The sequence below is a fragment of the Paroedura picta genome, chromosome 3 (genome assembly GCF_049243985.1).
Source record: "Paroedura picta isolate Pp20150507F chromosome 3, Ppicta_v3.0, whole genome shotgun sequence".
NCBI classification, from domain to species: domain Eukaryota; kingdom Metazoa; phylum Chordata; class Lepidosauria; order Squamata; family Gekkonidae; genus Paroedura; species Paroedura picta.
The window spans coordinates 32,807,826-32,820,445 of NC_135371.1; the positions used below are offsets into that span (position 1 = coordinate 32,807,826).

The window sequence follows — 12,620 nt, forward strand, 5'->3', positions numbered from 1 at the left end:
CAACAAAGGAAGCAATATTTTTCTGTGCTTCTTCCCGCCCCTGGCCGTCAATCAAACGGAACAGCCAATGGACTGTTGCGTTCATGCTCCTGAAAAGCCCCTTTCCCTTTAAGAACTGTTTTTTTAAAAAAAAAATGCAAGCACACCCATTGCAACGAATCTGTGTTCAATCATTGTTTCGGAAAGACCTTTTTTGCTGGCGTAGGAGCTGGTGATTAATCGTTTACACGCTCCTCAAGTTAAAAAAAAGAATCCCCCCTATGGGCGTGATTTGTGGCCGAAATGATGGGCAGTGCCAAACAGGCGGCTGTGTTGTGCTTGGGAACTTCAAAGACACTTGCAATAGGGAGCTTTGTTTAACTTTTAATCACTTCTGTGGAGGGACTTTAGCCGGAGAAGCCTCGCTCGTTTATTGCTTTCGCCGGTCTAAGGGGAAAAAATGGCGATCCCTTTTCCGGAAGTTCGGGGGCAAGAGCGGGGGAGGGACATTTTTTCTACTGCTACATTGAGAACGCACAGGTCTTTCGCTGATGTGTTGCAGCTTGTGCTCAGAAGTGTAGTGATTTTTTCAGGGGAAATCCACTTTTCCCAATTTCCCAAAAAGCGCTACAACGAAGTGATTTTTGCGGTAGTGTTGCAGGAGTGTTGCAGATTGTGTACGACGTCATGCGGAACATTGAATTAGTAGTGTTTACCAAAGGTAAGACTTCTGCTACATTTAAGTCATGTGGAATGGCCCTGGGTGTTCTTCCTCCTTTACTTTTCAGAAATGCATGTGGAATAGCAGGGGCCTCTTGAGAATAAGAGGCACCAAAAGGAGTAATTTTGCACTCTAAAACCTATAGAAAAACCCATAAAATGGAAGCACTAAAACCTATAAAAAGACAATCTCAAAGGTCATGGGACTTCTCTCCCAAATTGGCTACAGCTAGAAGCTTTGCCTCTAGCCACTGCGGGCACAAATGCCATCTGATCCAGGGCATCCAAGTACAGCACATGACGACCCTTGAACTGCATGTCTCTAGGTATGAGATGCTCCGTTTTAGATATGCCAGGCATTTAAAAGGGTTGGACTAGATGACACTTCCATGTACGTGTTGTTACCCACCCTGAGCATACCAGGGAAGGGCAGGCTATAAAAATAAAATCATGTATTGTATTTGCTTCCAAATGTGTTGTGCCTTTATTTTTGCGTTCTAACTTAATTACAAATGTGGAACAGCAAATAATTTTGCCTTGCAATATGCTCTGTATGCACAGATCCAGCTTTAAAACATGTTTTTTTTCCAAATGCTTGTTGGGGGAGGGGAATGAAGGAGGATGTCCTATCATATCCTCATCCCTGTGTTTTGGTCTGACCCATGCTAGTCTGGGTTGTGGAAAATATGCCTTCTCCAAGATGATCTTTGTACTTTGCATGCTGCTGACAAGAAAGATCGAATGGACCTTTCAAGAATCATTGACCTAAATTGCACTTTAATGCACATACCATGTTGTCCACACCACCTACGTGTCTCCAGGAATACTGCTAAATAACAAGCACTAAACGTTTAGTCATTTCCTGCCTCACGTTTGCAAGGAGTCAGTCGCTTGACGCGATGAACATATGCAAGTGCACTGCAGTTCAAGCAGTTGGTTTCCATATCAGCAGCTGCTTGGCTTAATCTCCTTTTGGGAAGGGAGCCATGGGGAACATTTCAGTGTAGCTCAGGTTAATATTTCAATTTGCTTTCCTGAGAATTCTCACCCTTGGTGACTCAGTGCCACTGACAAGTCAACTTTAAAAAAGAAAAGTATGTACCTCCCTCTTCATGCTTCTCTAACAAAAGGAATGTAACATGTTTGAAATTGGTGGAACATCATGCAGCAAAAAAACTTACTTTTTTGTTTACTGCATATAACTTTTTTGTTTACTACATCTAACTCATTTATCTGGAAATCTATTTGAATTCGAGGATGGCCCCAGGTCACTTTCATGATGAGTGATGCACAGTCCCATAAAGCGATTGTAAATCCCATTGATTTTTCAAGCTCTGTTTGTTTCGTGGACTTCTGAAGAAGTGTACATGCACACAAAATCTCATACTTATTTCACAATTGATTCTGAGACTAGGCCAAAACTAGGTTACTCATGGCCAGTTTTCCAATGTAGCAGGTTTCACATTTTCCAGCTTCTGGGAATCCTTCCTTGCCAAGAAAACCCTGTGTGGTTGTTGGGCATCCTGTAAATTATCAAACCTTCTGGGATAGGGCTGCCAGCTCTGGGTTGAGAAATACCTGGAGATTTGGGGTGGAGCTGAGAGTGGGTGAGATTCAGGGCAGGGAAGAATCTCAGTGGAGTCTAATGTGATGGAGTCCACCTTCCAAAGCAGCAATTTTCTCCAAGGGAACTCATCTCTGTCCCCTGGAGATCAGCTATAAAAGTGGAGCTCCCCCAAATCCCACATGGGGACTGCCATCCCTGTTCTGGGATGTGTGGCAAATTCACATGGACCCTGGTTCATTTTTATATCCCAAGGAGAAGTATCATTACAGTGTCATCCTAAGCAGGGTTACATCCTTCTAAGACCATTGACCTCCATGGTGTAGTGGTTAAGAGCAGTGTCTTCTAATCTGGTGAACCGGGTTTGATTCCCCACTCCTCCACATGTAGCCATCTGGACAACCTTGGGCTAGTCACAGCCCTGGTAGTGCAATTCTCACAGAGCAGTCCTGTCAGAGCTCTCTCAGCCCCACCTCCCTCCCAGGGTGTCTATTGCTGGGAGAGGAAGGGAAGGTGATTGTAAGCCACTTTGAGACTCCTTCAGGCAGTAAAAAGCAGGGTATAAAAACAATTCTTCTTAAGAAGGGTATATCTCAGCTTAGGATGGCACTACTGCAGTCTCTGGGTGTAGTGGTGAGATGCAGTAGTTAGATCTGTCAGAGTAGGATCTGGGTGGCTCAGCTTCATATCCCTACTCCTCCATGGAGGCCTGCTGGGTGACCTTGGACTGGTCATATGCTCTCAACCTAACGTACCTTGAAAAATTGTTCTGAGGAATAAAAGGAATATGACATTATTGTAAGCCTCTTTGAGCCTCCCACTGAGGAGAAAGGAGGGATGCACATGAAGTAGATAACTAAATTACTGCTAACGAATTCCTGGAGGGAACAGAAAGAGCTGCTGGGACAAGAATGCATTTTGTGACTGATCAGAAGGGAAGAGAAATCTTTGGTGCCCTAATATAAATAGTAATCAACAGACATAGCGAAATCAGATTTGCTGTTCTCCCACCTCTAATAATCCTTTACTTAAAAAATCCAAGTATGCTGGAGCAAAAGCATTACAAAAAAATATCTCACACTGGTTGTCTCTTAAGCTTGAATTGGTCCCATTAGTTTCTGCTAGCCAGAACCTCTTGTATCTTTCCAGCAGGGAGTAATTATTCTGTAAAAACGATTCTTCTAGCCTTGACTACTTGGTTTCTAAGCTACATTGCCTCTGTATACGTAGGTTCCATTTAATGACCTTGTTTGATGTCATCTGAACTTGTCTCTACATTATGTGACAAGGGTGTATTTATAGATCAGGGCTTCCACCGTTTACATGGCAACTCACGAAAGAGTCAGAGCTATACTTCTGATAGGGTAACCCATGTTAACTAGCTCCCAAAACATCCCTAAGGAACCTTCTCCTTGTTTCCTCTATCTGTCCCCTAGAAAGATCTTCGTTCTGACCCGGAGTCTTTCGTTCCAGTCGGCTGTGAGGAGACGTGCATCAGCAATGGCGCTATCAGCTTGATAGCTTCTCTTCCCGGCTCTCTGAAGCATCCAGGTGAATCTTCCGAATGTATATTTTGGGGCTGTAGTGCAGGCTTACATAACTGCCTGTGTGTGCAGTGCTGAACTGCATCATCACCAGACTCAATTAACGGGGAGAACAAACAGAAACCTCACAGCTCTCGTAAGAGTGTGTGCTCTGGGAGACCTCATGCTGCCGCATTGTATAAGCCTCCCCATTAACAGGCATATGGCTCTTCAAGCACAGAGCATGAGTCAACACCACAGCGAGACTTGTAACGTGGGAGTCACACCTCCTCCTGGCTGCAGAATTAGCTGGAGAAGCAGAAGGTTAACCGGAACAAAATCAAGCCCGGAGAAGTCCTTAAAGGTTAGCAGCAGGATTTTATTCAGTTGACAAGAGTTAACATTGAAATGGCCGGGGGGGGGGGGGGGGAGAGAGAGAGAGAGAGAGAGATGAAGTCAAGTAGAGGTCAAACCAAGGGGAAAAGAAAAGGCAAAGAAGCAGCGCTACCTGGATGTGTGCATCCCACATGAACAATGTCTCTGTCTGGTAACAGAAAAACTCTGTGAAGAAACCCTTCCCCCACATCAGCTTGCTCAGCAAACGGCTGTAACTGGCTAATGAAAGGGAAAGTCACTTGACTAATAAGCAAATGCATGGTGGTAGCTTCAGGGTAGCCAGGAAACATTAATTACATTTTTTTAAAAAACTACCTTGCTCCCAAAGAGGGCAGATGTTTCGCTTCAAAAGGGGAGCTGAAGCATGCAGAAAACTGCTAGAAGGGGGGGGGGGAATGGTAAATCACCAAGAGGACTTTTAATTCCGATTTAGCTTCTTTAGGAAAGGGGTCATTAAAAATGAATGCGGATGGGTACGCTTAAAGCGTCCTCGGTCCCCCTGAGGAGCACATCCTACTGAGTCACTTCAGGGTCCCTCAGTTCAGCTTTCCTCTCTAGGAGCTGCCTTTCCAAGCACTTTGAAGTGATAAACTGTTTACGTAATTTGTTTTCTTGGGGTAATTACCCCTTGACCTAGTTTAACCTCTGATTAATTTACATAATCGGGGTTTTAGAGTCCTGACCAAAAAAAATTAACAACCCCTAGCAAAGGCTTCCTTTCCTAGAATAAGTAATCATACTCCTCTGCTATTGTCATATTTGCATAGTGCCTGTCCAGGGGAGCTTTTTCGGTGAGGGGCTTTTGTAACTCCCAAACCCCGCCCCATATAAAATGAAATAACTGTCTACAGCCTTCTCTGATGTATTTACTATGAACTTCGTACATAAAATCTCTAGCTCCTACTTTGATTGGATGCCATTTTAGAAGAAGAGTCTGGACCAGAACTATGCTTGACCTATTCTAGTCATAATTGATTGGATGCATTTCCATTTTTGAACCCTAATTTGACCCAGAGTACCTTTTTTGCCAATGGCAAGCTATGCTGACACCTACAATCACTTTCGGTAATGGAAAAGAACCACTAAGTCTGAAATGAGCAGACTTGAACTTGCTGATGAGTTCGAATTTAGCAATTTCATGTCAGAGTTCCCAAGAGATATACAATGACCTGTGAATCACCTGCTTCTGGACTGGTTCTCATAGGATGCATTTCTGCTTAGAAACAGATAGCTGAGAACAAAATACAGATCTTCTGCATCTTTGCACGTTTCAAATGCAGCTTGTCCTTTTGACATATATGGAAGTGAGAGCTTTACTTCAATGACTGTGTATTTGGAAAAGAGTACATAGCCGTTGTATCTTTTATAACTGATGCAGTTATAAGCCTGTTTTGGATATCTGTACCAAGTGTAACATATTTTATGAGGAGCAGTTTTAACACACCCTTGGAATAGCGTGTAAATTATTTATTTGGGATAATCCTGAGATGACAACTGAAACAAATGTTGAGTCCTTAGAGGAAACCCTAAATCTGCACGCAGGCTGAAGAACCTCTTCCAGCACAAGCAGATTCCCTGTTTCAGAGAAAGGCTCCAAAATGTGGTCTAGTGGTTAGAGCAGGGAATCAGGGGTCCGGGAGTTCACTGGCACTCCAGAGGGTTCTGCGGCTTTTCCCTTCCTGTTTTAATGAGCTTGGCCACAAACTAGGGAACTGGCCACTTCCATTGCTCTTCCTCCCGATTGTGGGTTCTCCTGTGCTTGCTGTGCCTGGGAGGGGGTGGAGCCTGCTCACCAATTCCCTCCTTAAACCACCTCCTCTTTCTCCGAGGACTCAGTGGATAGGCTGCAGGTGTAGAAATCAAAGGGAGGAGAGCTGGTTGTGTCCTGGATTCTCAGCTCCTGTCCTCCTTTCTGGCCTACATGAGGTAGAGCCACCATTGTAGTAGTAGTAAAAGTTGGAGGAGGGAGAAAAGGAGGGTGAAGGGTGTGGGTGGTGATGTCACTTCCATGGGGTGTGGCAGGGAGGGGTGGCCAGTTGACATCACTTCTGGGGCTGATCAAAGACCAAAAAATAATTTCAGGGACTCATCCATGGCCAAAAGGTTGAAAAAGACGAGGTTACAGTGTCAAACATAGGATCTGCGAAACCCAGCGTCAAATCCTGGTTTACTACAACATTTTGGAACCTTTCCAATGATAGGGCCTGATTACTGTTACCACTTCAATATGTACTCTAATCATCAGGCCTTAAAGAATGCCTTTGGCAAAACAGAATATAAATTTTGAGAATTATTTTTTTACCCTGAAAACTTTCTTGCAAATCAACATCAACAAGGAAGTTTCCTTTGTGCTTTGTCCAGCACTTCTTATGAAAGCAAGAACTAAAGACCACAAACTCTTTTAAAAATGAAAAATAGATTCCTGATGGGGCATTTTACTCAGCACCTCACTGGGTTTGATACTACACATGAATTAGTTATGTAATGACTGGCAAACAACAAGGGCCATTCTGCACCCAGAAAATATAGTGAGATACTTATCCTCTGCAGATGCCATATTTCTGGTGTTTTAAATGACATTGGCAGCATCCAGCATCCCAGCATCAAACCAGAAGCTACATCCTCCATTTTGAAGCACTAGTGGGGGGAAACTGGATTCCCCACTATGCAGCGCGAGTGGGAGGAATGCAACCAGCAACCTCTAGCAAAATGAATGTGCGTAACCAAAGTGGCCAGAAGTAGCATGATCTCTGTCTTCAGCGTCCGTCCTTGTGCTCACCTTCCTTTCCCTTCTCCCTGGAACGGGGCTATTTTTTTTGTTTTTTTGGGTTTTTTGTAGCAAATATGTGTTGCTTCATCCAGGCAGAGAGAAAAAAATTCAACCACAAAGCATGCCTCTCAACCCCCCACCCCCATCCAAGAAAAAATCAGGGGGGGGGGGAAATTATTTTTGTTGGTCTTCAAATCTCATAATTCCAAAATGGGGGGGGGGATTAAAATATGCACTATGAATCTTTGATTAGATGCATAGGCATAGCAATGGAGAATTTTTACTTTAAAAAAAAGATCGCTTGCATTGCTTTCCCTCTAAAACTGGGGAAAAGGTGATTGGCTGGCTGCCATGACTGACAGGTGAGGGGAAAGTCACGGGTATAGCAAGTCCCTCTCCTCTGCCATTTTAATCAGCCATGCAGAGTGCCAGGAAGCATGAGAAAGTGGGAGAAGACAATGAGAGAGTGAGATGAAGAGAAATGGTGAGGTGCACAATTTTTTATAGCGTTAAGCAATTGTGCTATCTAAATGCTATATTTTTAGATGTGCAGACTGGCCCCAATTAATTCTGTTAGTAGCCAAGTATTGATGGAGAGATCAGTGTTCAATCAACAGTGTTCTGCTGTTAATTCATAACAAATGAGTCAGACTGCCTAGCTGTCTATCCTGGGTCAACCATTAGCTAAGATACTAGAAGCAAAAAAGATAAAGACATTTATGGATTTAATGTTTGCCTTTCCAGATCCAGAGTTCGTATCTCTTCATTGCTGTGGCTGAAAACCTATCATGATTCCATCATCTAAAAGCATATTTCTTTCCAATGATCCAATGATCCAAAAATGTTACTTGTCATCTCAACATGACCTGGGAATCGTTTCTTCATGTTCATTATGGCGTAAAAAAAGAACTTCCTCTTTTGTCATTATCTCTACATCTTCAGAAAGCTCAAGGGAGGGAATGCTGGCCTCACTTTCAGCTGGCACACGATGTGCAGGCGTGGGAGAAGAGATGTTTCCTCTACTCTGAATAGCTTCAGATCCATCCAGAAGAGGAGCGATACTTTTGTGATAGAGTCAGATGATGTGGGCTGCTGAGAGGATTGAGTTCCCACTATTTACGGAATGCTCCGAGGATCTTTGATGGTTTTAGAATCATTTGTAAATAATGTGGCATTTCTTCAAAAATTCTGACTATGAGTGGAATGTGTGTGCAAAGATCCCTTAGTGGTGCACTGTACCTCCCTGAGGGATCCTTGTCTCTGTGCAAGGGGCAGGATTTCCCCGCTCCCCCCCCCCCAACAGGACAGCAGCTCCTAACTCAATGTTGATGCATTCCCTTGGGCTGTAATCAGGGATACGCTTTGGGTTGGAATTAAACCTGATTCCTTCCCCCAAGTGCCCCAGTCATTGATGTCTTTGCCTGCTCCTATCTGCATGAGCTGTTCTGGGTTCTGTATCTTGTTGTCATACTAAAATATCCACAAACTGAGCAGGATATTTTGAGGGGATAGCTTCAGTCTCTTTCACCCTGTACAAGTGCTGCGGTGGCAGGGTTACCAGCTCTAGGTAGGGAAATTCCAAGAGGTTTGGGAGGTGGACCCTGGGAATTGCACAGGTTAGGGAGGAGAGGAGCCTCAGTAGGGTGTGATGCCACAGAGTCCACCTTTCAAAGTAGCCATTTTCTTCAGGGGCACTGAGCTCTGAAATCTGGAGATCAGCTGTATTTCTGGGAGGTCTCCAGGCCCCACCTGGGGGTTGGCAACTATGTGACAGGGTGTCTCACGTTTGAGTGGCAGGCCAAGGGAAGTGGGAAGCAGACTCTTGGTCCAGTTCCCCTTTCCCCTTGCTTTCAGCCTTGCCAGGGCTTCTAAAGTTTTGTTCCCAAGGGGGGAATTTGTGTGTGTGCAAACCTTTCTGGGAGAGTGTCTGTGTTTGTTTTAAAAAACCAAATAATCCTTAATATGTGCAACCATTTTCGTTATCTGTGGTTGATCTTGAATTTTTTTGCTACTGGTCAGTGCAGGTCCACAAAATGTTTTGTTTAATGGAATGTTTAGCTAAGGCATCATGGGTGCTTTAGGTTGATCCTGCATTGAACAGGGGGTTGGCTTAGATGGCTTGCATGATCCCTTCCAACTCTATGATTCTATGAAATTGGTGTGCAAACTAGAAGTCATTTTGATAAGTATATCCATCCATGCAATGAAGAATGTAGCTTTCTTGCACCAAGTCTGGTAGCACATGCAAATTCCAAAAGGTCTTGCCTTCATCTTAAATACAACATGCTTCATTTTGTCCCCTTGCCTCTACCCATCCACCACTGAAAACTCAGGATGCTGTTGAGAAAAAAGTGGTTCTGGTTTATATTCCTTGTTCCAAATCATACAAATTGTGTCTTTTGTTTGCCTCTTGTGGCGCAGAGTGGTAAGGCAGCCGTCTGAAAGCTTTGCCCATAAGGCTGGGAGTTCAATCCCAGCAGCCGGCTCAAGGTTGACTCAGCCTTCCATCCTTCCGAGGTCGGTAAAATGAGTACCCAGCTTGCTGGGGGGTAAACGGTCATGACTGGGGAAGGCACTGGCAAACCACCCCGTATTGAGTCTGCCATGAAAACGCTAGAGGGCGTAACCCAAGGGTCAGACATGACTCGGTGCTTGCACAGGGGATACCTTTACCTTTACCTTTAGCACAACAAGCTAAGTAAGTAATTTTCTAGGAGCTATGGTTTGATAGAAGAAAACAGCAGCACAGCCCTTCCTTCCCTAGGACCAGAACTTTAAGCCTCATCATACAATCTATGGACTCACACAATAAGTTGAGAAATCAAGATCCTGGTCACATTCCAGGAAATTTGACTTGGCTCAGGGGAAGTAGGACTGAATTTTAAAACTACTAGTTTAGAATTAAGGTGTCCATAATTTCAACTGAGTGTTTAATGTACCAGACAGTCTTTTAAATATTCTCACTACCCTACCATTTTGTTCTGCTAATATTTTAAGAGGAGCTGTGGATCTGTGTAATAATTTTGCTTGAGGCACATTTACCCCTCCATCCAACTGAAGTTTACATGCTTGTTAAGCTTCTGAACCCATGATTTATTTGACTTCTGTCTTATGATTTCTGTCCTTTTGTTCTTGTTCTTGCTACTTTTCTAGTACTTTCTTTTGGCATGGGACTAAAGTTTTAAAAGCTTTGCCAAGCTAGCTGCACTGCTGTACAATTTTGGGGATGACAAAAGTACTGGTAAAATACAGTGAAAATCTGAGGTTGTAATGTGAGCTGAGGATTAGTCATGTCCCAAAGAGAGGTAGTTGTTTAAAAAACAAAAACAAAAATACATATTTATTTCACACATTCATTACTTCCAAGCACTGAGCACCATGGATTCAACAACAATCATTGTTACCTCAGCATGAATGAACAATGACATCTCAGTAACAAATCAATTCACAGTTGTACCAGATCGTGCATATAGAACTGGTAACAGAGCAGAACTGGTAACTCATTGTCACACCTATGAGAGGACAAAAAAACCCAAAAACAAATTATCACCATGATCTTACATGGTTTAAAATAGAATTAAAGTATCCTTTGATAACTGTGGTAACTGTAATAATATGCATTTCATGGTTTCAAAAAAAAAAAAAAGTACTTGAGGAACAACCTCACATACAAAAGAGTCTAATTCACAATAAAAATTATTGGAGTGTTATTTAAAGGGTGCAACCTCATGTGTATATGAAATAGTCATCATTGATAAAACACCACTGGTACAAAATTTTGATCGCTTTATATAACCTGAACCACAGTGTTTTATTTTAGTAGAATTCATACCCTTAGAGTCATGAAGGAGTGACCTCTTGCCATGGGACAGTCTTGGAGGCACAACTTTATTACCCAACAAGTTGCCTCTGGATGTGGTAATCATAGCTTTGAATAAAAATGTTTTCAGTCTTTGTATTAGTGTATGCAAAGGACAAATGAGACAGGAGCTATAAAACACTTTGTCCACTGAAAAGCACTATAAAATTCTAAATGACAACAATAAAACAATGGGCACAATCCAGCCAAAATACCAAGGGCCAGATTTTTCTCTGTTCAGTCTTCTTTAGTGCAGCCCATTCCACATGACTCTTGTTCACATGGCTCCTGTTATCCTCAGAACGGGCCTTTGGGATGGTCAAAGGGGACCTCTTATTTTTTTACCAGCAATGCGATACAACCCACTGACTTACATGTTTCACTGTCTCACACTGAAGTCTTTGTGAAAAATGTGCTTCACCTTGGTTGAATCATGTCCAGTATTATTAGCAACCCTGAAAACAGTAGCCCAAGTATATTTGTCGTAACATGGAAAACACATCTGAAATATTTATGCCAGTATCTGGAATAATCAGCAACCAGCAACCATGTGATATGTAGTCCCAGCATTATAGAACTGTGAAAATATAGTCCAAATAATTCTGTTAAGGTATTATGGAATGAGCCAATTTCTCTTAAACATTAAGGGGAAAAGTTCAACCCAGAGTTACTGTGACAATTTGAGACTTATCTTTCCCTGTATCCTAAGTAGAGAATTTTCCTAAAGTGGAGTGGATCAAATTAGTTTCATACCTATATTTCTAAGAAGTACACAAATCAGTCTTTTTTTAAAGGGCCAAAGCAGATGAGAAACCATCTCCAGGTTGGAAGTATAGGTACAAGGTTATATACACTCCCTGGATCCCACACTGCTTTACTGCAAAGTCAGAGACAGATTCTGACTTCTCACTTTTACTAGTACCTTTTGCCATGGTTCTTCTATGCCTGCGTAAGATATGTCCTTTCTGCTTAGTATTTTAAGTGGGACAAATTAATTATATTTGTTATACTAGCTAGGGCGAGTGAGTAGAGTTTTGATCATAGTTTTCTTGACTGGAAACATTTAATAAGTTGTTTTTTTTTGTTAATAAACCAATTAAAGCAAGAATTGTGAGGTCTGTTCTGAAAGTATTTTTCATATTCAGTTAGCAAAACTGTGCAAGTGGGGAAAGGTTTAACCTTCCCACCTTGTATTGCTCTGATCTGAGTTGGGGCCCTTCATAGCTGTAAATGAGTTTTTAAAGGCAAAGACTGGGGATATCCCTCCACGCCCTATCTAATATGACCCTAACTCTAATTAGGGAATCTTTAGAACTTCAGCTGTGATATGAGAACAAGAAGAGCTGATTTTTTTATAACCCCCTTTTCGCTATCCAAAGGCGTCCCAAAGCAGCTTACAAAACCTTTTCCTTTGTCTCCACACAACAGGCAAGTAGGTAGGGCTGAAAGACCTCTAAGAGAACTGCTCTGCAAGAACAGCCCCATGAGAACAGTGACTAGCCCAGGGTCACCTAGCTGGCTTCATGGGAAGGAGTGGGGAATCAATCCCAGTTTTCCAGATTAGAGCCTGCTGCTCCTTAAGTGCTATGCCACGCAGTTATTTCTTATTCTCATGATTGTTTTAACATGTCACTGAAGTACCTAACCTTAAAGATCAGGAACAGAAGATTAATCAAAATAACCATTAGCCTCAAATGCACGGGGAAAATATTGATAAGCACATTCCTCTTACTTTACTTGATCTAGGAGATGTCAGTGAACTGGCATTTAGCAGAGATATGGCCACCTTATATGAAGTTAGGCATTTTG

General features: G+C 42.6%; 1 long non-coding RNA gene across 1 annotated transcript; it reads left to right on the forward strand.

Moving 5' to 3' along the window:
* Positions 1 to 495: 495 nt before the first annotated feature.
* On the forward strand, positions 496 to 10,613 carry LOC143831794 (uncharacterized). The gene is made up of 3 exons (XR_013228970.1): positions 496 to 700; positions 3,700 to 3,814; positions 7,697 to 10,613. It is a non-coding gene; the product is annotated as an uncharacterized LOC143831794 (long non-coding RNA).
* Positions 10,614 to 12,620: the final 2,007 nt, after the last annotated feature.